Source organism: Anas acuta, chromosome 1 (genome assembly GCF_963932015.1).
Source record: "Anas acuta chromosome 1, bAnaAcu1.1, whole genome shotgun sequence".
Taxonomy (NCBI): Eukaryota; Metazoa; Chordata; class Aves; order Anseriformes; family Anatidae; genus Anas; species Anas acuta.
In genome coordinates this window covers 135,418,617-135,442,956 of record NC_088979.1, presented here as the reverse complement: position 1 = coordinate 135,442,956, position 24,340 = coordinate 135,418,617, and the positions used below count along the sequence as shown (strand labels likewise).

Genomic DNA, 24,340 nt, shown 5'->3' with positions numbered 1-24,340 from the left:
GAAATGTGAAAAGCAAAGACAGGCACTCAAGGTAATGCTAAAAGAAAAGCCAGAAGAAAGGTTTTTGTCATAAAGTGTTCCCACAACATCTAACTCCATTCTCCAGAAAGCTGCTGACAGCACCATAGCCAAAGCAGGCAAGTAGCCTCACACAGTTATGAAAGTGGAGTGGTGTGATTTGTTCTGCAGACGGTGAAGTAAGAACAAGGGCAAGGCTTGAGGTGTGGTTTTGAAAGGGTGCACTTAAGGTCATGGACTGACTGGCTCCAGTCAGATTATTGCCCTTATGTCTGCAGACATGCCTCTTAATGGTATACCCTGCCTTTAGAAAGAGCACAGAGGAAAAACAGGCCATCCCCAGGATGATGCATGAGATTCAGCTACCCCTGACCACCTCAGAGAAGTCAGCATTTTGGTCTCAGAATATAATTCTTTATTGAGGTCATAGAAATGAGAACTTTTCCATAATTGAAAAGTGAAGAGTGGAAATGCGTTTTTAGAAGAAAGAAGGGGGTATGTAAAGGTTTCCTTAAGAACATCTGTGTGACTGTGCCTGCCTATCTATATATTCCCCTTCATTTAGCAACCAGCACAGTCAGGCCATTCCCAACATTTCCATACTGGAAATCTCCTTTTAAGGCTGGGCAATCTGCCCTCTAACACCTGCAGCTCCTTCTTCCCTCATCCTGTGAAGTCAGTCTTCAAGACAGAGCAGACGGACACTCCTTTGGAAAGCCTTCAGGGCCAAGAGAAGCACTTCTGATAGATCACCTTTTTGTGGTATCCCTGTGGAGTACAAACCTGCTCCTGTCACAAGACGCTCCTGAGGAAGCAAAATATCTTAAACAAAAAATAGTGTCCCAAATCTGAATATGAACAAAACAAGCCACCATCATCTCTCTTTATTACCTAAAGCAGAGACTGTCTTCACAGTGGGAGCCCTGTCCATGCTCCTTTTCATCTTTTCAGAAGCTTATCTCTGGTTCTTGCAGAGTTGGGCTCAGTTTCTTAGTTTTTCCTCTACAGCTTGACAGGTCCTGTAAGTGTAGTAGGCTGATTGCAACCACAAGATTCCTTTATCCTTCTTGACTACTGAATGGTAGGTGTTGTGCCCTTCCTTCCTCCCACCCCCACCCCCAATATCATTTGCATGAAGAGTGGTCTATTACTGATCATTTAAAGTAATTTGAGTAAATTGGTATTTCTTCAGATTGTAATGGATTAGAGTTCCTGCTTCTGTTGTCAGAGTGACAGATGGAGTAACATCACATGCCAATAATAAACAGAATTTCTGGAAGTCATTCTTTTTTAAATGTTAGTTTGCACATGCATGTATACACAGGAATTACTTTTAGACTTTTGGACTAGAGTTTTTCTTGCTTATTTCAGTAGAAAGGTAACAATTGTTGAGGGAAAAGTTTTGAGCAGATAGAGAAGGAATGAAATCCTCAAATTCTTTTTCTGTGATGCCTACTAGAGTTTTGTTTTCTGTATGGTCAGGTTTCTCAGTCTGCTTGTAGGTTCAGTGTCTCTATAAAGTAAACAGTGTTGAAAACAAAATTGGACATATCAGGAGGAATAGAACTGATTCTCACTGAAAGAAAAAAAAAAAAAAAAGAAAAAAAAAAAAACTTTTAAAAATTATCATTTGCTTTTCAGGCACTTGGTGCACCTGTTCAACATGTAGTGGAATTTCTCTCCTGCCTGACCAGTCATGTTCAATAGCAAGCCAGGCCAGATTCATGTGTCTGGCTCCTGCTTCATGCATGCAGGTGCGCAAAGCCATTCTTTGCACCTGCGCTGCACAGTGCCTCCTCCTCTTTCCCTCCCTGTGGCCTGGTGTCATGGGTGTAGCTGCTCTGCTTTGTTGTCTCCCTTCTCTTACCTCACTGTTAGATGCCAGCATCCCCAGGCACAGCCAACACTGTAGTCATCTTCAGCAGCTGACTCACACAGCAGAGCCTCGTTCACACAACGGATTGGAGTCCTCCCTTGCAGGGTGGAGACCAAGACATCTCTGAGCTGTTGCTGGGGTGAGGGCAGGGAAAGAAAAGCTCAACAGAGGAGGTACTGTGGAGTTGTGGCAGCTGAACTATGCCCAAGAGGAAACAAAGTTTGCCAGGGGCAGAGGGTGCAGCACATGGAAAGATAAGACCAGTGCTCTGGCTCCAAGTTGCATTGAAGATGCATCCCTGGAAGAGCCTACTGCTCTTTTGTGGGGTGGAAGGCAGCTCTACATCCCAGTCAGAAGCTGTTCATGGTGGGTGCTACTGAAATCACCTCAAATTTGGGATTCAGACTTGCCAGGGACACAAAACTGCTGTTTGTAATAAATTTTAGAACAATCTTAGGTTGAGATTTTTTTTCAATACTTCATACAACACCAAACAGCATTTTTCACCAAAGACATGCCTCAGGCTCCTTGGCATATTCTGACTGTAAGAGCAAGTGCAGTAACCTGCAAATGGCTGTAGACTGTGCCTTGGCTATACCACATATTTTGTTTCCATTTGAATTTCCTCTACTCCTGTATTCCATCTCCTACAATTTCACCCTTTTGAGCACATCTTAAAAAAAAAAAAAAAAAAAAAAAAAAAAAAAAAAAAACCTACCACTAAAACCTGAAACACTGTTGTTCCCAAAGAAAGCAGTGATTAGTCTATGACTAATTGAGGGGAAGTAGAGTCCAGAGAGTAAGGTTTTATTTTCAGTTTAATTTGATATTCACATTCACAAGCACATGAAGTTTCCTCCAAAACATATTTTCAGAGGAAACACTAGTCAGCATTTCTGTATTTCAGGGAAGAGCTTTGCTTAATGTACATAACAGTTCTCTACTCACCACCAGCTCTGGTTAGTATAATGATTCAGAAGGTACCTCATACCACTTGCTTGTCCTTTAAATAGTGTTATTCAAGTGGAAGAGAAATTGAAAGAACACTTAATTAATAAAAATAATTGAGTAATGAATACAAATGAATAACACATGATGCAATAAATGGATTTAATTACAGTCACAGTTAAATACAATGTCAGCACCTTTTTGTGGAACATGACCAACCCACAAGAGTTTTGAAATCACAAACTCCAGGACAAAATTTTCACACTGGCTGCTTCTTTCAGATCCCTCTTTTGGGGGGACCCAAGCACAAGATGAAGTAATACAGAGCACTTTTTTTGCAGAACAAAGGTGCTCTGGGCTAAGTCAGGTATCCTGAATTTTGCATTTGAGATCGAGGGGTCATCTGTTCACCTTTGGGAATCCCAGGCATATGCTGAAGCAGGTGCCTTGGTTATTGGCCTGTGAGTGGTTTGTTTTTTTTTTTAATGGACATAGACTTGTTGAGAGCCCATTTTATATTTGTAAGACACATTCACCCCTTTTTCGGCATCTGCAAAGTTACAAAGAATGAGTGCCTGTGTTCAGTAGGTTAAACACTCTGCCTGTGGTTAATTCATGCCTCAGAGCTCAAAGCTCTAAAAGTGCTGGGTGGATCATTGTGGTTTTGCAAAATTAAGGTGTTCCATTCCCCATAGTTTCTCCTTCTTTCTGTGTCATCATTTTCAAAGCTTTTATGGCGGACTTAAATTTAGAGTGCTTGTGGCTTTGTTGGGGTACCACCTTTACACTGTGTGGTCACAAATTTGTGCTTCCTGTCTTGAAAAAATAGTGCCAAGATGGGTGGAGAGCTTCTCGATGAGGTAACCAGGGATGGGCTAAATAGCATTACATATCATTGATTTTCCAGTTTCAAGGCATGTAGACAGACAAGAAGTATGCTTAGGTATCTAACTTCATTCAGAAAGAATGGGACAAAGTGAATACAGATGTATTTCATGGTCCTGGTGCTAATTTCATGTTGAGGGGAGTAGTCAGGGATGTATGGGTGTGTCTGCATAACAAGATAGACGGATAGATGTATGTATAAAGTACCAAATATTTCCCTGGAACTTTAATTGCACTGTCTGCCATGTAACCACATTTACAGGCCATCAACTTTTTCCAACCCGAGTATCTGAAGTTAGCTTTCTAATTTTATATCAGGGTTACTAAATGAAGAAGGCCAGAGCTTTTTAAAAGTCAGTAGTTACTGCTGCCTGGTCAGCCCTTCAAGAAAGAAAATAATTACTACAGGCAGTCAAATATGAGTATTTTATTTAGGAATCTAGGTTTAAAGTCTGGGTTTTTTCTACTGTGAAGAATAATACCTGGCTTGTCTGTAGATAGATGAACTGTGAGTGTACATAATACATTTCTAAGTAGCTCTAGCCCTAAAAACATGTTTCCTTGTAAAGGATTAAGGAGAGAACTGTTCTGTGAAGCAGTAAATCACTTTTCAAGCATAATGATCGCAGTTTTTTTTTTCAAAGTATGGAACAGTTACCACTTAAACTGCAAAATAGCTTTTATAAAACATGTTGTACAGGATGGAGGTCTGAAAATTTGCTGTCAGAATGCTTGTTTCTCTGATTTGAGATTTTGAGAGGCCTGTCTCTGGAAGACCAAGGTGAACAGTGCAACAACTTATTACAGATGAGGGAATTTAGAGCTCTATGTGAGATAAATCTCTCCTGAAATGTTCATTTGTTTTTTGGAGCTGAAAAGATTTTTTAAACTAGCAAAGAAAAAATGTGATTAAAAATGTCCTTTCCTCTACATTGTTCCCTTATGCTATCTTAAATCCAGTAGTTTTTTGGTTCTCATGCAGAACAGGAGTCACATCTTCATTGTAAAGAAATAGATGTGGTATGTTTGTATAGTGCTCTCAGGATTGAAAGCATGAATAATGATTTCTATTATTGCTGCTTTTGTAGAGCAAAGCTTTGCCTGTGTTAGTCATGCACAGCAATGGAAGGAGACTTTTTGGTTTGTTATGTGTTTTTTGTGTTTTTTTTTTTCATGGAAAAGATTTTGTCTACCATACAAATTAATTAAATAAAAAACAGAAGGAAGATGCACTGTATTTTCTTTACAGATACAATTACCTTGTTGCCTTGAATTCACTTCTGGAAAGTTCATTATTAATAAAAATCTGCTATGAATATGAAGCAGATATCCTAATCTGATACAAATGTAACCTGGAAAAAGAGGTTGCACTGAAGTGATTAAGCGGTAAATGAATTTAGAAAAAGAATAAAATGCATAACAGATAAGGGACAAGGCCTGTGGCTCATCCTTTGAGATCTGAACTATTAGCCATGTGTAAAATCCTAGGCCCATGATTGATTAAATCATGTTATTCTCCTCTCTAAATCTCTCCTTTGGTTTGCTCTCGTATTCTATAACAAGTCCCTTTTTAATGGACTTTGGCACTTGACTAAGTCCTCTTCAAACTCAGAAGTCCAAAAAAAAAAAGGGGGGGGGGGGGGTTGGGGGGGAGAAGGGGTGCAAATGAAGCTAAAGAAATGTACTAAACAATAAAGAATTCCAGTATTAAGCTTTTAAAAATGATCAGACACTTGGAGTGCAATTGTCTTTAACAGTCAAGCTTGAGATTTCTTGTATGCATCTAATTTTCAGCAACTCACTGTAACCTTACATCTCCAAATACAATACAGGTGCTTTTTTAGTTTTGTTATTTTTATTTTGTTTTGTTTGTTTGTTTTTAAAATACACAGAAGTCTAAGTTACTTTCAAAACTGTGGCCATAATTTTCAGCATCTTCTGGGCTGCAGCATTTGTTTTTTGCTCTTTGCCTGCCTACTTAGACTGTAAGACCTTAGAAGAAAATAGCATGTTCTTTGTGCTTTATACAATCCCTCGCACAATGTTAGTTAATTAGCAAGTAAAATAAACAGCAAAAGAATAAATTCCATGAAAAACATGCAGAATATTGGAGACTAAGTATGTTTTTAGCTTTACAATACATGTGGGTCAACTGCAAAATATGAAAACAAAGGCCATATCTGGATTAATTTTGTGGTTTGAACCATGCTCCTTTCATTAAAACTGCTTCCCTCCCTAGTCACCTCTTGCATGAGAAAGGAACTGGACAACCTGGATGATTATAGATTAACAAAATCTGAAAGAGGTTTGGGAGACAGTGGAAAGAACAAACAGATTCAAATGTCAGGTTCTGCCAAGAAAGCACCTGGAACAAATGTATTTTTCTATTATTGCATGTTAAGTGGGTTTGCCTGAAGAACTGCTTGGAATTTAATAGTGGCATTTCCTGAAGAACAGGTTTGAAATGAGCTTAATCCCAACCAAGTGATAATTTGCTAATTTTAAAAAAGACAGATAATTATTGGACATTTCCTTGTGCTTTTGAAGGGGTGGGATTTTGGAGGTTGGATTTTATTTTATTTTATTTTTCTAGTTTATGGGAAAAAAAAAAAAAAAAAGAAAAAGCTTATGAACCAGATGTTTCTTCTCAGATTACAGCAGCCTGGTTGGGCTGCATGTACAAAACGGGAATAGGCCTGCTATAGTACCAGGTGTTATATCTAACATATAGCATTACTGTTACTATTGTTTATACAGTAGCTCTAGCTCTGTCTCAGGCATGCTGTAGGCTTACACTACCATGCTAAATATCTACTGGAGTGACTGGGAGAGGGCTCTGAAACAAAGTTCTCTCTGTGTTAGAGAAAACCCTGCTTTAAACTACATCAGCAGGGAGGCACTTATGCCATGGTATCATGATATAGTCCAGCACCTGAAACTTTTGCTAGCTTGGAGTGCAGTTGCTGTGTAGAAGTCTCCATTAAGTACTACAATAAGTGGCTTAAGGGAACAAAATTGTGTGGGTCAGTGAATATGGGATGAGTGAATATGTGACTCAACATACATATATCAGAGCTCTCTGATGTTAAAAATTTACAGTTTGAAAGAATGAAAAACACAAACAGTTGAGGAAAAAAATCTGACAAGGCATCTACAAACAAGTCAGGCTACTTTCGTTTATTCAATACACACCCATCATTGCACCTACAAAATGTCTCTGAGGAGAGAGAGATTCTGGATGCAAACATACTAATGTTCATGTAAAGGGCCACCATTCCAGGTGCTTAACAGCCATAAATTGGACTGCATTTTTCTACGACCTCTGCTTATGTTTTAAACCACAGCCAGCCTTTCAACAGTTACCCAACAGCTAGCATCTCCTGCTTTTTGACAGAGCTCAGCATTTTTGCAGGTGCTTACATGGAATTGCACTGTCTTGAAAAATTGAGTCATTAACATCAGTGCTTAAAGGTGGTTCTGAAAGTGCAACTAGTGCTTCTTCAGAAAATCTGTGTCCAGTGCTGTGACAATTAGTAGCTTTTAAATTCAGAAGCAGTTTTCCCAGGCCAGACATTTTTATGGACGCTTGTTTTGTCTTGTCAGTGCTTGTTAGCTTGGTACGTTGTTTATGAAGCATAAGATAACATCAACCCTACAAACATATATTTAGTTTGTGGGAGTGGTTTGTTTTCCATGAACACATTCACATACTCAACGTGGCTAAACAAAGCAAGTTGTATACTACTACCTAATCAATGTTAAAGCAACAGTATTATTCTGTAACTCAAGAAGGAAACAGCTGAGTCATTCACAGCTTTGTGGGGAAAAAAAGACATAAAACCTTTATCTCAATATAACTAGTATCCATCTTTAATTTTCTCCTTATTCATCCCCCATCTGCAGTTTAGAAGGCAATGTCCATACTTTTAAATCTTTGTGGTCTTCTATTTTGAGGAACATAAGCCATTTTTAGGGGGGGAGAATCAGACTTTACAAATGCAGTCCAGACTTTATTAATACAGATCGCAGCTGAACAGAAAAAATGGAGAATATAGAAGTAGTTGGGTCCTTGCCACATCTGAATAAAAGACAGAAGCTTAAATGTGAAATTAGGAGACTACATTTAAGAATTTACTTTTATGGGAGAAAAATCTTTAAATTTTTGCAGATGTTTATCTCCTTGAAGACATAAGAAGTCATTAGAAGCAAATGTTTTACTCATACAAGTTGTTGCTACTTGCCATTAAAATGTTTGCAATTAAAATGTTGCTTCTGGGGCAGGGGACCATCCTCATAGAAGCAGGGCTGCTATTCTTTATCAGCACATCAAGGTGTAGCACAACATGGTCTGCATGTGCTGTAGAGAGCATGAACACCCAACTCTCACCCATAGTGCTAAAATAATGAGTTTTAATGGTGAACTTGCTTTGTGGATCTGGGCATTAACCCTTTTATATTTTTTCTTAATGACAGTGTAAATGTCCTGGGCAGAAATCTTTGCCATTCTTCTGTGCAGACACAATTTTACTGAGCTTTTCTCTTCTGTAGTGCTACAATATTCAGCCTCTCTGATGTATAATAAGATGTATTTGTGCATGTGTTACTGTATGTCATATGAAGAAAGATGTTATGTGTTTACTCATTAACTATGCTTTTATTAACTCAGACTGTTGATTAGAGCACCAAGTTTTCATAAGAAATCCAGGCGTTGCCATTCTAGCTGTTGTCAGATGAAGGGTCAGTTTTTAGTAAAGGCACACTTAATATAGTGATGGTCAGAGTGCCAGAGGTTGTCTCTACTCAGGTCTTTCCAGTGCTTCATCTCCATCTGAAGAAAAAACCTGGGAGGTACATGGAACTTCTGGAAATACAACTATTTTCAGTTTGCTGGTGGAAGTTCAGCTCTTCATCAGTTTGCCCATGGTCTTCATTTCTGAGCAGTTTTCTAAAAATGGCAATTCAGATGTTTTATTAGATTTTTGAACACTTGAAATTCCTTCTAAAATAATGGGAGCTAAAAATCTATCAATATATTTAAATTCTTAAAAAGGAAATGAAATGGCACATCTTCAAGTGTTATATGTTCCTGAGAACTACATCCTAAAATCTTATAAGGATAACCTTTGCCTCAAATGCTGTTGGTACTCTCTTATTGTGGTTCACTACACAGCTGTATGAACACAAGAAACGATGTAAGACCAAGTGGAACTCAGCTCAGTTCACCATGACATGAAAACTGCGTGAGTAGTGCATCTGTGTGTTTGCCCCAATTTGGATCCCTCTCTTTTAAACAGGGATGAATAGAACTGTACAAAGTTTTCCAAAAGAAGTTGCCCCTGCCCTCTCCAACGATGCTAACACTTTCCTGTTTTGAGTGGAAATAGCTAGCATGGGATTACAGCAATCTTTTTCATAGCCGCCGAGCACAGTGATTCCCAGTCATAGTGGTTCCCAGTCCCAGTCATTGACCAGCATTTTCAGGCTTTCCTGAGCTATTTCCAACTGGAAAACTCCCAGCTTTTTCCAGAAACTGATATCATTAGTTCATGAGTGCATGACCTGTTACACCTCTTTTATCCTAATAGTTAGTGCAGTTCTTCATGTGTGACAATTTGATCCTTTGCTGTACTGGCAACATCCCAAATTCTCATCAAAAAGGTATGATTAATGTGTTCCTGTGCATTCCTATTATTGTGCCAAAACTATTCATGCAAATAGTTGAAGAGATCACTCCAAAAATTAATCCTTTCACTAGCACACAATAATGTTTTTGCTTCTACCTCCAATGCAGTAATCCCTGTTGTGTATTTGTGACAAAGATGCAACTTTCCAGTGACCCCAGCCCTGATGCAACCACCTCCCATAACTCTTGAAGTTGACTGGAGCTTTCAGGACTTATAAGCATGGCTGACAACTTATGCTGTGACTGTCACAGAATGTTATTTCCGTGGCCCTACCAGAGAGGAACCTAAATTGACACAGACTCCTCAGGATGGATTATCAGTCAGAATGAAGTTGCAGCTAGGCCACATAACTGTTTTGCAATAAATTTTTGTTTCTCAGTCTGGTAAAGAAGCAGTGTTCTCAAGGGAGAAATCATGTTAGCAAAGCCTTTGTCAATCAGAATTGACCATTTATGGGCCTTGAAAAACACCACAAAACAAGTGTCGACATCCGTCTCCAGAAGACTCCAGCCTAGCCATCTTCCTCTGTGTGGCTACCTCTCTGAGTGTGTTTTTCTATCTGTTCTCTACCTCTCCTCCTCCATAGCCTCCTCTTAAGTAGCCTGTTTTTCAGGTGACTCCTTTTATCCATACTCTAAGTATATACTGTTGAAAGTTAATGTCAAATGGATGGTGCTGTCATTGTTTCTGCAAGAAACTGTTTTCTAATGGGTAATGTGCTATTCACTTTTGAAAGTTTGTCCCATTCCAACTAAAACAAGGAGATTCAAATATCTCCAGACAACTTGTCTCTCCTTAACCCATTCCTGTACCTAATAAACACCACCCTGAAAGGCAGAAAAAGAGCAAACGTACAAACCTAGAAAATATTTCCATGCTCTTTACACTGTTGAAATCTGTGTTCCTTTTCCCCTCCTGCCTTTGGCACTGCAGTCATTGCACTTATACTTACTGAAAACTGTAGCAAAGTTTTTGTACTGTTTAATCATATACCTACTGAACTTTTAAGAGCAGAAGTTTTATACTTGTTTTTTCTTTTTCTCTTTTCTATTTATATGGTTGGGGAGCCCTTTGTCATTTGTTTTAAGGCAGCTGAATTTTATGAATGAAGTTGACTGGGGCTATATCAAGATAGCCCTACAATTTGCCAGTTTTTCTTTGACAGATCTATTCTGGAAATTGACATTTTTCTCCGTATTTTTCAGGATCTCTGACTAGTTCTTCTATCCTGTTTTGAGATATGGTTAGCTGTGCAATCCTTCTCCAAACAGCAGTCCGACACAAGTTCCAGATAACTTTGTGTGTATTAATTTAAAGATAGTCTAGGCTTCTGCCATGTTCAAATCCTAGAAATTCACAGCCCAGTTTGTATCACTGTTTCCCTAAGTACATTGAAGTTTCTCCTTCATTATTTGTAGCTTTTTTTTTTTCTTCTGATAAGTTTAAGGTGGTTAAGTGATAAGTTATAAGTTTTATAAGTTTAAATTTAAATTGAATCATGAGTATTCAAGCTATGATTACTTCTCTGAGCAGTATGTCTCACTTCCTCAAATAGTTACCAAACCAAATCCAAGATAACATCTCCTTTTGCTGGTTCCACAAGAGTAGCTGTGAAAAAAATTGTCTGGTACCTCTGCCAGGAACTTGTGGTCCCTGACATTATCAGTGGAATTTATTCTCCAACATATTTTCGGAAAGTTACATTATCTCAACACAGCACAAAACTGTAACCCAGATTTTTCACATTTCCTTTTTGGAATGACAGTGAGCAGATAGTTGGGTGATAGTTGGAGGATGGGGAGGGAAGCAGAGGGGAAAATAGTGTTTGTTGTGATTGTTTCTGTTTTGTTTTGTTGCTGTTGTCTTTTCCATTGTCACAGATGGTAAATTCGTCTTTCCTCTCCCCCTTTCCTGTAGTTTCCTTAGAAGAACATACTGAAGAAAGGGTTTTTGTTTCTCATGTAACCTCAAGGGCAGTCCATCCAGACATGCACCTGTCTTTGTTGATGTCAAAAAGGGAAGTAGGTAGCAATGTATTTGAAAGAGCATAATTTACTATTTAAAACAAGCTCCTCTGAAAGGAGTTATATTGAATTAAGATATAATCTTTCTGTTTGTAAACAAGCTGCTTAGATCATCTTACAAATTCTACAGTGGCTGCTCATTCTGTATAAAGGATTATACAGCTTGTTTTTGGAAGAGTCCATTCCTTAATTAAACTGATCTTCAATAATCTGAGGTATGGAAAGCTAAACATGATGCCACATGTGCACAACAGTTACTAAACTGCTGCAAGTTCACACCTGAATTTAGTTTGTAGTAACAAGCTTACTCATCTTAACTTTTAATGTAATATTGAATACATTTCAATGTCCATCCTTAGAGAATATCAAATAATCTTGGAAGGTATAGGAATGGAGCTAGATAAATATTCATAATAATTTTTAAATGGAATTATGCAGCCAGTTGACTAACTTCCATTGGTGTCTCATTAAGATGTGCCCTTAATACTTTAATATAGTGTTTTAACATAAACATGGATAAAATGTTATCAAGATCATTTGGAGACCTGAGTAAATCTTAGTGTCAAATCTCTTTGCCTTATCCTAACGTGGAGACAGAAGATCTGTTATTCTTATTGTAATCTGTAGGTCTTCTGGCTACCACTGTTGATGAAACCTATTAAGTTATAACAAAGTTAACAGTTTGTTAAACAAACAAATAAAATTAAATAAATAAACCTATGATACCACCAAAAAAAAATATAGCTTGAGCTACTTGAGTACTAGTTACATAGAGATGTAGAGCTTAGGGATATGGTTTAGTGGGACTGTTAGCGTTAGGTCAGAGGTTGGACTCGATGATCTTGAGGTCTCTTCCAACCTAGAAATTCTGTGATTCTGTGAAATCTGTATTACTGGAATGGCCAGATTATAAAGTGCTTCAGTAGCAAACCTCAGTTCTGGCTACAGAGATGTCTGGGTAAATCTTGGATTATAATAACAAAATGCATAACAGTAACACAATTGGCTCAACTAGTCACAATAGGTTTGTTTTTAGGACAGTGAATGCAGAATATCCATACTGTTTTTCATGACTAATGCTACATATCATTCACAAGAAACTTACTTATGTTGTATGGCCATTGCAGAAGCTCTATACATTTTGAGTTATGTGTCATGATTTTTGCTAATCTCTGGTTTGACTTAATCAGTTCTACATAGGAAGAAAGAAGTGTGAAGGAAGGTGACATTTCTGAAACCATGTGTATGTTAAGTGGGTAGATTTTACCACAGCTATATCTAGCCCCGAAAGACAGCATAACAATCTCCCACCATCCACCTACACTTTTTTTAACCAAACAAAATTTGGTATGGGCATAAGGTGCAACAACTAGTGGGAGCCATGTGTAACGATGGCTCCAAAGTAGGGTTAAAACTGTGTAGCAAGGCTGCCCAGCACCAGGAAGAGCTGCTGATAAGAAATAACCCAGCTGGGCAGCTACTCAGCCATGCAAACTCAAGGCTGCTTCTGGAGCTGCATGTGCTGAATGTCTTGGGGCTTCACAACATCAAAGCTTTCCATAGGTGACCAGATAATATCTCTGGTTGCTCTGATTTGAAACTTACAAATTCACCTTTTATTTCACCACTTATCTGGCTATGATTCTTGGCTGTGTGGAGGCCAAGGGGACTCACGTATAAACCACACCATAACAGCAGTAACCAGAAGTGAAATCAGCCCTTTCCATGTCAGGTACCTGTTCCTACTCTGTTCAGTTTGCCAATTAATCCAAACGATGAATTTTAATATTATTACTAATAATAATAATAAATTAAAAACAACTCTCCACATTGTATGAGCACAAGTAGTCCAGCAGACATAGAACACTATTAGAACATCCTCAAAATTATTTTTTAACTTATGCTTAAAATGCCAATAAAGCCACAGAGGAGAAAGGAGGAAGCCTTTCTTCAGCCTGTGTATAAATTGTAAGCGAAGAGATGATTTGGAGATTTTAAGTCTTTTGCTCAAAGTGGGGTCCTGTCTAAAAGCATTAGAACAAGGAAACACCCAATGAAATGGAAAGGCAGTGTATTCAAAACTGATAAAAGGAAATGCCTTCTCAGATAGTGTGTAATTAAATAACAGTATTTGTGGCCACAAGAAGGTGTTGAAATAAGAATTTAGCACTATTCAAAGAAGAGATTGGTATTTATTTTCAAATGGCCAATCGTCATTTCTGTAGACAGAACTAAGAGCTGTAAGGAACAGAAAACCCAGAGCAGAGCTGCCTCCTGCAGACTTTCTGGATCTCTACAAAGAAAACTTGGATGCTGACTTATGCCAGAGATAGACTAGGAGCTGCAGGACCTGCACATACCAGTCTGCCTCTCTGAGGTGGATCTTGCAGGGAAAATTTAAATGCACAGTACTGTACAGGTGTAGAAGAAGAAAGAGGGATGAAGGTTGGCTGAGTTTGTGATGAAGGAAGTACAATAATGAAAGAAATAGCATCTGTGCTGATTTGTAAGTTTGATTTGGAAATTCTTTTTGTTTTAACACCCCATGGTGTCAAAGGGGTTGTATTTAGAGGCAAAATCAGAGACAGGGAGCTTGTCCAGCAGCCTGAGCAGCTTTCTTAGCCACAAGTCACAATGGCAGCAAGCAAAGATAGCAAGAGGTCTGCAAGCAGTCACCAGCTGCTTGAATGCTAGGTATTGCATTAGGTATTGCTAGGTATTGGATACAGGTTTAGGTCCCACCTGCTTTTCCTTCCCATTTTGCTGCTCCCAGCCCCCACGTGTAGTTTAAAACTGTTCCTAGTAAAATTGCTTTCTTTGGGATTGATCTTGCAAATTTTGCTACTGGATGTAGCATTCTCCTGAATTAATTGGTTCAGTCTAATGGAATGCAGAGCTAGGGGTTGGATCATGGGCTGGACTGTCCACAATCAGCTTCAGAGCGCTCCACAAGGGTGCAGCAGTCTGCCTGCACATTGCTAATTGCAGGACCTTAAAGGCCTGACAGATATCGTCTACTAGGAGAGGGCTACATGGGCTTTGTTTTTCCTTCTGCACAGTTAGTTTCTCCCTCTTGCTCCCCCATGCTGACAATTCACATTCCACCACCCCCACCCACCCACTACCAACACTGTGGCTTCTCTTCAGTATCTCCATCCTATGTGCCAGATGTAACGAGCCAGAAAGGAGCACCAGTGCCAGTGGGAATCACATGGACCTCTCCCCAGCTGCAGCTCCCACTCCAGACCACCCCATCACTCCCTCATTGTCTGCTGGTTGCTCAGATCAAGGTTGTGAGCCTGTCTTCTGTTCTCCAAAAAAAGGCTGTTGACCATTCCACAAACAGGGATAATTAGGAGGGAAGAGCTTTAACACTCTGGGTAAGGGTGGACAATACCTGGCCTGCACTACTAGTGAGCAAAGTAAAAAAAGTAAACTGCACAGTATAGGGAGCCACTTGACGTCTAAACTCTGATTTTCAGACAGACTGCTCTGAAGTCAAAAGGGTAGCTTAAATAGAAAAGAGTCAATGCAACAGAACAATCCAGGAATAGAACAAGAGGTTTTTATATTTTATACTCTTAAGTAACTCCATGTAACAACTACAAGACTTTGAGGAAATCATGACTTTTCCTTTCTTTTTCCTTTTTTGTTTTGTGTTGTTCTGTTTTGTTTAATCTTGCATGAGTACTGCAGCCAGTAGCTTTCAATTATCTTCTTTTACTGCTCCCATCAGTTGCTGGCACCTAAACAGAAGGATATTTAATTTTGCTGAAATGTGAATGGCAATTTGGTAGGAATAAAAAGTCAAAGTGAAGCAAAGGCTATTCAGCCTCTGGCACATCAGCAATACTTTATTGACTCAAGGGGTCTCTGCATTCAGCTGTCAGAATGGTACAATGACTACTCTGATATTACTTAGACTTAAACAAACACTAAGCACAATTTGCAGAGCTTTAGAACATGCGGTGAGCAGGTAGTCTGACAAGCTTACTGGATATATGCAGCTTTCTTAAAATCTGTGCTGCGCACCAGAGAGTTTCTGAGTTTTTTAATCAAATGAATGCCTTGAAATTGTCTTTTACAGATGGTATTAGATCAGATTAGATTAGGTGGTATAGATTAGATTAAATTGATTTTAAGTCTACTGAAGTCAGTAGAGAGGATCCTGATTTCAGCCTCTTCTTAATCAGCTTTGCTTTCAGCACCAAAAGCGCATTTTAAATCATGACATCCCTTACAACAAAAATGTTAGTGCATTATATGGGCTGAGCTCAATTCAGCCTATGACTATCCCCAAATAAAGACACCTTTAAACAAAAATCTCCACATGTACAGTCATGCTTCTTGGACCTGATGTATCCTTAAGAAAATAATAGTTTAAAAAAAAAAAAAAAAAAAAGATCTTCATAAGCTTTCATTAGGAAAGATTTTCATGTTAAGGGAGTGTACACTTTCCACAGCCAAGAAAGGGGGGGGGGGGGGGGGGGGGGGGGGGAAGGAAGACAGAGAATGGAGCAGAAGGCACAGAACTAGAAGGATGCTTATGAAATTGGGACAGAAAAGAAGTATTGCTCAGGTCCAAATACCTTATTTTTTAAAATTATAGTGAGATTTTAAAATAAAATATCAGTACAGTGTTCAAAGAGAAAAATACCTTAAATGGCATGAAATGATTTCAGTTACAAGAATATATGTTTATCATTATATGTAAATATTATTTTCCTGTGTTTTTCCCTATTGCTATTAAAGGAAGCAGAGTAACTTATACACTGGCCAACTGTAACCAGGTGTTGGAGGGTCGTGGGTAATAGGAAGGTATTTGAATTAACTTTGCAGCTGCAATACTAAGTAAAAGGATCCTCTTAGAAAACTATTGTTTCTGAAAGAGAAGTATCTTTCTTGCCTTTATGCTGAAAATTCTTTGAATAATCTTATCTTTGCCTGAGAGAAATAAGATTAAATAGTGAATTGTAAAGTGAATCATTGTGCTGAGGATTCTTTTTTGCAAAGTTGCAAAAGTGAATAGCATTGCTGAATATACACTTCAGAAAGAACCTGTTCTAAGTAACCTAATTTACACTACATCACTCACTAGGTTTTATGTATTACAAAAATTATTAAAAATAATCGAAAGGAGTGGACAAAACCTTTTTGTCGTTGTTTTGTTTTGTTATTCCTATGGAATTTTGCTGACAATAGAGTTCTGATTGGAAAACTCTAAAACTTTTTTGAGGGGGAGGTTATAATTAAATTAGCAGGTATAATAATACACATAGAAAACACCTTGTACTGTTTAAAAAAAAAAAAAAAAAGTCATTCCATACATCTTCTTGATGTAAAGAGACTTTAAATTAAGTGTAAATGATGAAGCTGTATTGTAATTGAGATCAAAATTACAGTTTATAATAACTCATGTGTTACTTGAGCTTTCTGAGTAGCTTCGTGAAATGCCTGGAAACATCGGCTAACATTGGCTCAGCTATACAAGTAACAGGAAGAATCATCAGAATAATAAGAATAACAGAGAGAATATTAACTCAAACACTTGAGAAGAACTGAAGATTTATTTTTAGCTTTTTAGCTGTAACTTTTTATTTCATAAGCTACTTCCTTTGAACAGACTTGGCATACCTTTTACAAGTGATGGCTACATGCACAGCCTCCCAGTCTTTTTAAACCAATGAACAAGGTAAGTAACCAGGATTTACTTTTATTAGCCATGGATGCAGAGACAATTTTGTGATTTTTTTTTTTGTTTGTTGTTGTAGTTAGTGTTGGTTTTCCTCTGGCAGTTTCAAAACCTCTTATTCAATCCTAAAACATGAGAAGTCAGATTAAATTTGCAACATTTATTGTGCCATACACTATTGCCAAAAGGTGCGTCTTCTCCAAGCTAACAGAGGATCTAAGTAAAATGAAGCTTTTGAAAATTCTGCAGTAATGTTCACTGGGAACGGTATAAATAGGCCTGTGATCTATGTTGCACCTTTCTAAAATCCCAAGGCTTGTTGAAACATATGTTGTTCTCCCTGAGGAGAACAACATCTCACTTTGCTTTTGAGAAATGTCTTCAACATCTTTGCCTCGCACCGCTCCCAGTGCTTCATCTCTGTGACTGCGGTCTCAGCGTGAAGGTCTAGGTGTTACAGTGCTTCATGGTGCCCCTCATTTGAGACTGCTGCTGCCTTTTTCCTGAGCGTAGTAGTTCAGCAACCCTTCTACTGTCCAACTATAGCGAGATGGAGGTGTCAGCTAGACACTGAAAGTAGATGTGGTACATGGTGGTATCAGGCACTCCTGTTTGCCTGGGAGAAATACTGGCTCTTCTCCAGGAGCCAGAGAATTTGTACTTAGCCTCCAGGAAAAGACCTGCTTGCAATCCTCTTTGTGTTTAATATAAGGGAATGTTTCCACATGTTACAGTCAGATGTAATACACTGCAGCTCTTAGAATCTCAGTGTTTTCTTCTTTAAATACCTACCACTTAGATGAGCAAGGAGACCTCACCTAGTCTGTAGTCACTGTGGAAAGCTGCACCGTGCACTCAGTTCTTAGTGTCCACAGTGACATCTTTTAGGTGGGATGTGCAGATCATTTGGGGCTACCTGTGTATATGGCCATTATGGCCATAAAGTTTTGCCAGTGTTTGCAACAAATGGAAATCTAAGCTGCTGTAGCGCTACTAATTTTTCAGCCAAGCTTACAGAGACTTCAGTACCCACTGGAATTTGGCCCCTTTTCTGCAATTCTCCTGTAAATTATTTTTTTTCTCTCCAAACAAGTAGCCAAGCAGGGCATTGTTCAGGTCTTGAACTTGGTCCCAGGCACAGCTCCCTAGGCTGTGAGAAGGAGCACTGCACACTGTTCTTCTCAGGCTTCCTCCAAACTTCAGAGCATTTCCAGATGGATGGAGGACTGCCACAGTGCAGCAAGGAGAGAGATTGTGCATGTGAGGGAGATTCTGAAGTCTTCCCCACCCCTAAAAACCATTGCTTTTAGTCTTGACTATTCCAGTTTTTCAAGAAGGTCAAATTTACATGAGGCTTAATTGTGGGGGCTTGTTCTGTTTGTCTTATGATTTGATCTGTGTCAAATCAAATAGACCTGTCCTCTAGAGATGGGCTAGTAAAGCTCTAAAACTTTCTAATCGTCTGGCATGACAGTTGTTTACAGGAGGCTGGGATTTACTGCATGTGTTGCAGCTTTCTTTGCCTGCTGAGATAAAGTTAAGGACTGCAATTCAAATGTGAAAGCTTAGGGAAAGTTGGGTGACCTGTGTTGAATGTGTAGATGCAACGTTAAATCCCCGTCTGCCTTCAGAAATTCCTTGTTTTACTTGGAAGCATCCAGAAGCCCATGATTCACAGTCAGATCCTCTTGGGCACCATCAGGATCTCCCAGAGTGTAAGAACACTAAGCTTTGTAAAATATTATGGTAGCATGTTATTAGATAATTAGTAGGTAATTGGATAGTATTTACAGAATAGTGGCCTTAGTAGTGCTCCTACTGAATTTTTTCTGGGAGCCAGCTAAATCAGATTTACTTCAGAAGTTCTAGCTTCTGTATAAAGCACATTTTCTCTGTTTTATTTCTTTATTGTAACTAATTGGGATAGATCTCTAATTGCTAGAAATCATTTCAGCTTCACTCACTTTAGTGGAGCTTCACTGTCTTTCCCCAGCTGAAAACCTGGCTTGTCATTCTCTGACTTGTACTAAATATTATAATATATTTTGCTGAATTTCCTCTTTCCTTTCCACTTCTACACTTTTTCCTTCTAGACAAATTTTCCAGCTGTTTGTGTCCTTCTCTCTTTTATTTTTTTTAAACAACCTTCAACATTTTCTTGTTTTCCCTTCCAGTCTCTCCCCCAAGTTCTCTTAATTTTTTTCCCTTCCTCCAGTTGCTCGTGAAAGGAGCCTAGAGTCTCCATGGTGCATAGAGGAATATCAAGAGAGAGTTAGTGCAGAAGGAGCTATGTGAATCATACTATATGTGCAAGTGACACCATTATACAAGAAAACCTGTTATTTCCAGAATCCTAGTTATATCCAGGATCTTGTAAAATGTTTAGTTTTTGCCAGCATTTTCTCATGTCTCTTTCTCTCTCTCTCTTCTGCTTTTTTTTCTTATAGTTAATTAATACACGAGGTAGCTGATGATGGTGTCCACAAGAGTGTATTTTTCCTGAAGTTAGTGCAGCCATAGAGAAATATGCTAGATAAACAAAGACAGGAGATTGTTATGTTCCTTATATCTACAGCATTCAGAAAATTACCGGAAGGGGAAACTTGGTAGTACTGGATGAAAAAATACTTACTGTGTCTGTTAGAGCTAGCTGCTCTGCAGACTTGTTTGCATTCCCTCCCTAGGACGTGCCTTCTTATGTGACTCTGCTCAGACACCTGTATGAAACACCTAACGTGACTCTCCTCATTCCTGTGAACATGCTTACCCAATATCCCCAATATACTGTGGTTTTACTTCCTGCAGTCTTCCTTGGTTCAGTTTCACATTCAACAGTATGATGTGAATAAAGTGAAGAAAGCATAAGGCAAATGCAAAGATAAGACAGGCATATTTTCCCTCTATCTGCAAAAGCAAAAACAATCTGAATCTGCACATACCTAAGTGTGATTTTTCTTCCTTGAGAAACCCCATTAAATCAATAATATTATTGCACAAGTGAACTCTACCATGTTGTTTGGCTACAACAGACAGTTCTGCTGGGGCACTTGGCCTTTTCATTATGGAAATAAAACAATATAATTAGCAGAAAGGTGATAGTTGAGAGTTTTGACCTGTTAAAAAAATAATAATTCCTCACCTAATAATTGCAGGTATATACATTGGGATACATATAAAGCATACGCAATGCTGTGTGTTTTTGTTTTGGTTTTGGTTTGTTTTTTTACAAAGGCGAAATAAACAAGATGCTTAAGTTCACCAAATACTGCTGTAGTCATTACAAGTCCTTGTATTACTTGTCTCTTGCCCCATTCTTAGTTTAATAAAAGATTTGGAGTTTGTACTGACTTTTCACTTTGTGTATGTACCTGGCATGGGAGAGTCCTTTTCTCTGTTTAGGCACAATGCAAATGATTGCAATACCTATATTGATAGTATTAAACAGGCTTTAACAAGAAATTAAATTTTATTTGTTTACAGTGCCACATCATAAAGAAGGCATATCAAAGTTTCAAACCCTAAAGATGGTTTTAAATACTCCTGAGACAACATGCTTAGTTTTCTGCAATTGCCTTGTCCAGAGACAACCAGTGATGCTTTTTCCTGATGGAATAAAACCAACAAAACTATTATTTTCCCCCTACTCTGACTGTAAATTAATTCCATATATGATCTTTGTTAGTCAGTTGTTTCCTACTCAGGAAAGTCACAGCTCAAGAGAGTCACCCTAGTTTCATGGGTTGCTTGTTCCAAGGGTTGGTTTTCCCCACATTTTGGCTTCTCATCTTGAAATGACATTACACTCATCACTTACTGTCACATGCTCAAAGCTTCTGAGTGCCTTTTTAAACCTTTATAAAAAGCAATTCTAACATTAGCCATAAAAGGCTGCCTTTTGATTTCCTTTTTTTTTTTTTTTTTTTTTTTTCCTTCTCCCTTTGGCCTTCCTCAAAAGCCTGAAAGGGGGAAGAAAAGCTCTTGAGGTGGCACAGTGAGTTATATTTCCTGTATTCCTGTTGCAGTTCCTTCTTGTCGTTTCCAGGGCCCAGCTGATCACCTTATCTGCACTTAAGATACAGTTTTGCCCCAGATCAGGTTACAGATGTTTCTGATTTCCTTTTTGTTCCCAGTCTTGATTTTCTTACTTTGTTGGTTTTGATTTGGGGACTCTTCCCTCTTTCTGTACATCAGGTTTGGCTATGCATCAGGCTTGGCTGGCAGTGTCAGTTAGAATTCTCTCGACTCTATTCTCTGAGGCTGCAGATGACTTTTCATCTCTTCTGTTTTCTATCTGTGGCATGTACCTTAATCCCCCGTGTAAAGTGCTTTAGTCCTTCTTTTAGTCCTACTTAATTTGTGCTTAATATACTGGTGTCTGGGTGAAAATTAGTGGACTATGCTACACAGGAGGTCAGAGTAGATGATATAGTTCTGTCTCCTGGCCTCCAATGTTATGAAACCTGCTTGTTAATATTCTGTAATAAGTCAGGAGAAACAAAGGAAATGAAAGACCATACTCTCTCCTACACACACACCTGCTGATCATAAAAAATGGGGAGAGAGGGGCTGAGTGATGAAGGAATACAGAAGCTTTTACACGAGTTAACAGTTCAAATCCAGCCTTGGATGACTGAAAGTTTTTGCTGATTGGAGGATTTGCAGCAGCCTTTGTGAAATGAGTTTGGTGGCCTCCGTTCATTTCCCAGTAAGCATAAAAAACTCAACACTCTTTTAATAGCTCCCATGAACTGGCATGGGATCTTAATTTTAGAAATAGGGGTACATTGGCTGAATAGTGATTTTTCCCTTTGTTGTTGATTGTTTGAGGAACAAACAAGGTCTTTTGGCTTTCAGAAATGCCAGCTTCCCAGAAGCCAGAAATTCTTACTGAAGCATGCTGGGACACACTGCCATACAAAGAACATAATAAACACAGAAACTCCAAAGCAACAGACACACTACAGCAATTCGTCATGTTAAGTTCAAGTTCATCATTTGTTCTGTTCTGAATACATAAAATTTTCACAATGAAAAATAACTTCATGGGCATTTTCTCCTGAAGAATTAAAAATAATAATAATAAAAAAAAGAAACAAACCCACAGGAATGATTTTTGTTTTCAGAGTAATTTAATAATTAGAAGTCCCACAGTGAATTTTCCACCAGGAAAATAAAATTTAAAAAAAAAAAAAAAAAAAAAGATAACTGTTTTCATGCTTGTACTGAAGCAGTCAGCTAATCCATTCAACTAATTTAAGAGTCTGAAGCAATAGCCTTTCAAGTCCACATCCATGACACTTATGTAGTCACCCAGACAATTCATCTATCCCACGGCTTGCCTCTGGCTTTCTCCTGGGGCACAAGAGCACCAAAAGACACCACAATGCCCCTGGGAATGCTGTCAGGTCTTCAGCCTATTCCATGGCTATTTCCAGGGATCCCTGACAGTCTACACTGTTTTGGTGGTAACAACATGTTTAGACTCTTCTCTTTCCTGAGGATTCTTTGGAAGATATGGGAATACCTAGTAGATCTCCAGGAGCAGCCAGACACCAATGCAGATAAGTTGTACTGCATATCTTGGTACATCTGGTAACATAGATGAAGAGATTTCTGATTTCTAGTCTTCACCTACAATTAAAAGAATCTCTGAGGCCAAAATGCTTAGCCAGACATGTTGGCTACACATCTAGTGAACAAGTCATTTTTCAGGATATGAAAATGTTGAAATAAAATTTTCAGCATGCTACCAGTGCTGTCTTCCTCACTTAATTCAGGAACTCATCCTCCAACATTCTGCCCAAGTTGACATTTCCAATGGGGATTTCTGGATGGTGGTGTTTTCTCAGGGCAGCTATAAATAAATTTCAGTAATGTAACTATCTCCAATTCAAGATATCAGATTACAACAATGTAATATTACATTTTTAGACCAGGCCACTTCTTAATTTGCTAAAGCTCATGTAACCTTGGATAGGAAGAATGGTCTAAACAGAAGAGTATGGTTCATGAACAAAAGCAGCTCCATGAGATATCTGGCCTTAAATGTCTGCACTACGCTCACTGTGGCTAACAATAAGGATATGTTATTTTAAACGTGCAGAGCACATATAGATGTGAATTCATAAAGATATGGCTTAATGATTCCCTAGGTATTTTCTCTATTCAAGAGTAGAATAGGCTACCACATAAATTAATTAACTGTTCTTGTGAATCATGGAGAACACCAAAACTGAATGCAGTGATACTGCAAACTATTGCCAAGTGTGTCCTCAGTAGACAATTAATTCTTCAGGCATATTGTCTGGTTTGTGCTCTAAGTGTGCACTGAGAAGCTTTAAGAAACACCCTTTGCCATAGAGTGACTTTGGGGGGCACTTGAGTAATAGCAGATGACTGTGTTGTGGTGAACTTCTCTTTCTCCCACATTCCCCCAATGGCTTTTAACTTGCATAATTTCACATGCACTCACACAAGGGCATGTGTGTAGCTTACACAATAGATAGTACAGCCCTGGCACAATGCAGCTGTGCATATTTCATCCACAGGTGTTCAGTTTTATGTCGGCTTGCCAGCCAGCTGCAGCCAAATCCGTCTATTGTCTCTGAGCAGAGTCATCAGGGGCGCGGAGCACAAACATATTGGTCACAGTTGTTTTCCCAAGAAGGGGAAAGCATAATTCCACCATTAATCCTTCCCAACAGATCCATCCTGGGAGCGAGCACAATCCCTGACAGTGCAGCAGTGCCCAAAGAAGGGACACTTCTGCAGTGCCCCCACCTAGTTCTGATGGTAGGTGAGCATTTCAACAGCACAGGTGCCATTGTGATGCTGAGCACTCACCACACAGCACCTGCTGCATAACTCTGACTGCCCAATGGTATATACGCCAACATGAATCTCATTGACCAAGAGTTGAACTCCAGTAAAATCACTTTACGGCCTTCTTAGTGACTATTGCAATGAATCCAAATTTCTTTTTCTTTCTTTCTTCCTTCCTTCCTTCCTTCCTTCCTTCCTTCCTTCCTTCCTTCCTTCCTTCCTTCCTTCCTTCCTTCCTTCCTTCCTTCCTTCCTTTCTTCCTTTCTTCTTGCTCAAGAAAGTAGGTCCCAAACAGGAATATATATATATATATATATATATATATTTTATATATAATATATATATATATATATATATTTATCTTTTCCTGAAACCTTTCTCAGGTCACGCT

General features: G+C 38.7%; 1 protein-coding gene and 1 long non-coding RNA gene across 9 annotated transcripts in view; one reads left to right on the top strand and one right to left on the bottom strand.

Moving 5' to 3' along the window:
• The window catches only part of LOC137843444 (potassium voltage-gated channel subfamily KQT member 1-like), a 519,382-nt gene that overhangs the window by 401,214 nt on the left and 93,828 nt on the right, over positions 1 to 24,340 (top strand). The gene's annotated exons all lie outside the window — the stretch shown is intronic.
• LOC137843439 (uncharacterized) lies at positions 238 to 2,909 on the bottom strand. The gene is made up of 4 exons (XR_011089517.1): positions 2,843 to 2,909; positions 1,886 to 2,028; positions 910 to 1,037; positions 238 to 823 (listed from the first exon to the last, which is right to left on the bottom strand). It is a non-coding gene; the product is annotated as an uncharacterized lncRNA (long non-coding RNA).